Source organism: Babylonia areolata, chromosome 30 (assembly GCF_041734735.1).
Source record: "Babylonia areolata isolate BAREFJ2019XMU chromosome 30, ASM4173473v1, whole genome shotgun sequence".
In the NCBI taxonomy this organism is placed as follows: Eukaryota; Metazoa; Mollusca; class Gastropoda; order Neogastropoda; family Buccinidae; genus Babylonia; species Babylonia areolata.
The window spans coordinates 9,844,286-9,849,285 of NC_134905.1; the positions used below are offsets into that span (position 1 = coordinate 9,844,286).

At 45.8% G+C, this 5,000-nt stretch overlaps 1 protein-coding gene across 3 annotated transcripts in view; it reads left to right on the forward strand.

Moving 5' to 3' along the window:
* LOC143275355 (uncharacterized) overlaps nucleotides 1–5,000 on the forward strand; it is a 57,329-nt gene that overhangs the window by 51,971 nt on the left and 358 nt on the right. The gene's annotated exons all lie outside the window — the stretch shown is intronic.

Here is a 5,000-nt window from a genome sequence, read left to right on the forward strand (position 1 = left end):
GAGTTGCATGTCAGCTTCAGATCCAGCGTTGAGGGCACAATCATCAGCAAACAAAAAGTCTCTGATGATGTCTGTCATGACCTTCGTTTTTGCTTGAAGCCTTCTGAGGTTAAACAACTTGCCATCTGTTCGGTACTTTAGGCCGATTCCAACATCGCCATCTCTGAAGGCATCAGTAAGCATTGCAGAGAACACGAGGCTGAACAGCGTTGGAGCCAGGACGCAGCCTTGCTTGACACCATTTGTGACAGCAAAAGGAGCAGATGTTTCACCATTGTCCTGGACTCGAGCCTGCATGCCTTCATGGAATTGGCTGACCAAGGAAATAAATTTCCGAGGGCATCCGTACTTGGCCATGATCTTCCACAGTCCCTCTCTACTCACGGTGTCGAAGGCCTTAGTGAGGTCGACATAGGTGGAGAACAGATCAGCATTTTGCTCCTGACATTTCTCTTGCAGCTGCCTTGCAGCAAACACCATGTCAGTGGTTCCGCGCTCTTTCTGGAATCCACATTGGCTCTCAGGCAAATGACCTTGGTCAAGGTGTGCTGTGAGGCGGTTAAGTAGGATCCTGGCAAGTATCTTGCCTGCGATGGAGAGCAAGGAAATGCCCCGATGGTTATCACAGGCTTGCCGGTTCCCCTTTCGCTTGTACAAGTGAATGATAGATGCATCTTTGAAATCCTGGGGGATCGTCTCTTCTTTCCACATGAGTGAGTACAGCTGATGAAGCTTCTCAGTCAGCACAGTGCCTCCATCCTTGTAGACCTCTGCTGGTATGGAGTCTGAGCCAGGTGCTTTGCCACTGGATAGCAGACGGATTGCTTTCTGGGTCTCAAGAAGTGTTGGCGGATCGTCCAGTGCTTCGTTGGTGGGGACTTGTGGGAGACGGTCTATGGCTTCATCATTTATGGAGGAAGGGCGATTTAAGACACTGTTGAAGTGCTCAGCCCATCGTTCAAGAATGTTCTCCTTCTCGGTGATCAAGGTATTCCCATCTGCACTGAGGAGGGGGGATGATCCTGAGGATGTGGGGCCGTAGACTTCTTTTAAGGCATCATAGAACCTCTTCATATCGTGCCTGTCAGCATATCCCTGGATCTCATCAGCTTTGTCACTCAGCCACTTATCCTGCATCTGGCGTAACTTTTGCTGAACAGTCCTGCGGATGGCATTGTATGCATCCTTTTTTGATGTGGACTTTGGGTTGCTCAGGTGGGCTTGATGCAGACGGCGTTTCTCATCCAGAAGCTGCTTGATTTCATCACAGTTTTCATCAAACCAGTCTTTGTGCTTTCTGGTCATGGGTCCCAGGGTCTCTGAAGCTGTACTATAGATCAGCTCACGCAGGGTCCTCCAGTCAGACTCCACATTCTGGTTGTCCAGAGAGGCGGATTCCAGACGATCTTCCAGCAGCTCCACAAAGGACTGTTTGATGGTGATGCTTTTCAGCTTAGCGATGTTGAGCCGTTTTGGAGCCTTCTGGCCTTGGGGGCGTCTCTTGGGTTGGATTCGAATATTCAGCTTCGAGACTACAAGGCGATGGTCTGTCCAACACTCGGCGCCGCACATGGTCTTTGTTACACGTACATCTTGCCTATCCCTTTTCCTGACGATGACATAATCGATGAGATGCCAATGCTTTGAGCGAGGGTGCATCCATGACGTCCTGTTACGGGTAGGGAGGCAGAAAACTGTGTTGGTTATCAGCAGTTCGTGCTCTGCACAGGTCTGAAGCAAAAGCAATCCATTTGGGTTGCAGTGGCCCACACCGTGCTTTCCAATCACTCCATCCCAGGAGATGTAGTCAGAGCCAACTCTAGCATTGAAGTCCCCAAGAATGATGAGCTTGTCTGCTTTAGGGATGGCAGCAATGACAGAGTGAAGGTCCTCGTAGAACTTCGCCTTCACTTCATCCGGGTTGGTCATGGTTGGGGCGTAGGCACTGACAATGGTGAGGTGCTTCTGGCCAGATGCCAGTGGGAGTTTCATGGTCATAAGCCTATCGTTGACTCCCTTTGGGATTCCAGCTAGCTTGCTGACAAGTGCTGTTTTTACTGCAAAACCAACGCCAGCCTCACGTCGCTCTTCGCTTCCTCGTCCACTCCAGAAGAAGGTGTAACCAGATCCCCGTTCACAGAGCTCGCCTTCGCCTGCAAGCCGAGTCTCACTCAAGTCTGCGATGTCGATGTTGTATCTGGCGAGTTCGGATGCAACTTGTGCTGTTCTCCTTTGGGGTCTGTCCGCGTTATCTCTGTCCAGGAGAGTCCTTATGTTCCAAGCACCAATGGTGAGAGGAACGATCCTTGTTTTTTTCTTCTTCTTTTTTCAGAATGGTGTGACAATGAAAGACATAGCTGCATTTTTGTTCCACACAGATAAATACAAACACACATGCTTGTGCACGATTACACCACACCAACCCCATTTTACAAACACGTTTCCCCATATTATAACGCAAGTACTTTGTCAATCATGTACAAAACATGACCTCGATAATGAAAGAAGAGGACTGATAAACACAGGCTGGTCAGTGATTCCCGGAGGGATCCCAGTACAGCAGCCTTTTCCTACCCCTGTTGATTTTTACCTTGGGCTAAAAATCTGGCCGGCCCACATTAACCCCGGTCGTATCTGTGTAGACTGGCTTGGAATGACTCTGCAGCTTGTCAGAAGATAAGATAAGAAGAACTTTATTATGTCATCAAGAGAAATTACATCAGGTGCGGCAAAACAAACGTAGACATGACACCAGGTGCGGCAAAACAAACGTAGACAATGACACCAGGTGCGGCAAAACAAACGTAGACATGACACCAGGTGCGGCAAAACAAACGTAGACATGACACCAGGTGCGGCAAAACAAGCGTAGACAATGACATCAGGTGCGGCACCAGGTGCGGCAAAACAAACGTAGACAATGACAACAGGTGCGGCAAAACAAACGTAGACAATGACAACAGGTGCGGCAAAACGTAGACAATGACATCAGGTGCGGCAAAACAAACGTAGACAGTGACATCAGGTGCGGCAAAACAAACGTAGACAGTGACATCAGGTGCGGCAAAACAAACGTAGACAATGACATCAGGTGCGGCAAAACAAACGTAGACAGTGACATCAGGTGCGGCAAAACAAACGTAGACAATGACAACAGGTGCGGCAAAACAAACGTAGACAATGACATCAGGTGCGGCAAAACAAACGTAGACAATGACATCAGGTGCGGCAAAACAAACGTAGACAATGACATCAGGTGCGGCAAAACAAACGTAGACAATGACATCAGGTGCGGCAAAACAAACGTAGACAATCACTCAACACAGAAACATCAACATGACTTTATTTTAAAAGAATCAATAATATATGAGACATTAACATAAAAAATATTGCATGTAGTCGCTTGATTAAAACGTTGTGATTAATCATTATTGTAAACAAACTGAAATACACCAAGGCTAATATTGCATGTATCATATTGCACATTAATTAAGATAAGAATAACTTTATTATTACACTGTAATTATCAGTGGGAAAAAAAGAAATGCTCCCCCAGCCCGTACTAATTGGATTTTCCAACTTCCCCATCGTAATGGACATGAGGGTCATTCTTGGCTGGCTGGAATGACCTCCTCGGTAAATTCAGTTGGAATCATCAGTACTGTTGATCAAAGTAGAATCCCCTCAGCCCCGCCCCACCACTCCACCCCATATTTGCTTCCGTCAAGTCATAACAGAGAGGGGGAGAGGGGGTGGGAGTCTGTAAAGGCTGGCCCAGAACGACCCCCTTCCTCTTTCAACACTCTTGTACAAAGGGGACCATTCCCAACTCGGGGAGATCAATCTTGCCTTGCTGGAAATTTTATCTTTTCTATTGCTCTCCTGTTTTGTTTTGTTTTTTGTTTGTTTTTTCATTCACTGTTATCTGTTTTTCCCAGTCCAAGTTCATCCCTTTTTTTCAGCAAACCTTGACAGTTTTTTTCTCTCTTTCCCGCAGTTTGTTATTTACTGTCTGTGTTGTTTTGCCCTGGCGATTATGTCGTGATATTGTAAACACTGGGATGGGCATTAGTTGTTCATTCCACAGTGCTATTTGCCTGTAATATGGCCTTCTGTTGGTGTGGCTTTGGCTATTTTAAAACTTTATTTTCACGATTGATGGTAACATTCTGGGGATGACAGATCAAACAGAATTGCCTAAGGAGCATAACTTGTTGTAAACAACATGATTTGATTTGATGTGTTTGAGTTGACACTGCTCCCCTCGCACGCACACACACACGCACCCATACAGACACACAGACACGTGAGAGCACGCACGCGCACAGGGCTACACAGAGTGACGAAAAATATAAAGGTGAACAGAGCATGACTTGGGCGATGGGAGTTTCCTTGTACACTCTAATCCAGCTGTCCACAAAGAGACAGGCTTGGCCTACAGGTAGCATCCATGTGATGCATGCCTTAACGTGAATGTCCCTTTATGTGTCATAACAATTCAAAAGCGTAAAATGTTCAACACAACCATCGTCTAACAATATGACCATCACCCGGCCTCACACAGAGACAGAAAATAGTTCAGGGTGGAGAAACACATGTTCTTTCAAATGAACATTGAAAAAATCCATAAGAAAAAAAAGAGCCTTCAAGGCAAAGGGAGGGAACATTGTCCCACAGGGTAACACAGCACAACTACTTTATGTTGACTGGGTGACAGCACTGCTGTGTGTTCCAAGTCCAGTTGATCCAAGTTCCCATGGATTAGTTCTTTCTCAGAACTGCGTGCACACATCAAAACGGACCTACGCACAGTAAAGATCCTCTATATTAAAAGTTACAAATTAAAACAAAGGAAATCGTTTTGTGTGTGTCATTGTTTCCATACCAAAATAGTACATTCAATACATTTTGCAAAAATTAAAAGAATTTTTTTTTAAATGAACAGGTAAATAAATCGATAATCAAATAAATAAATTCCATGCTAAACTGTCCCATTTTCA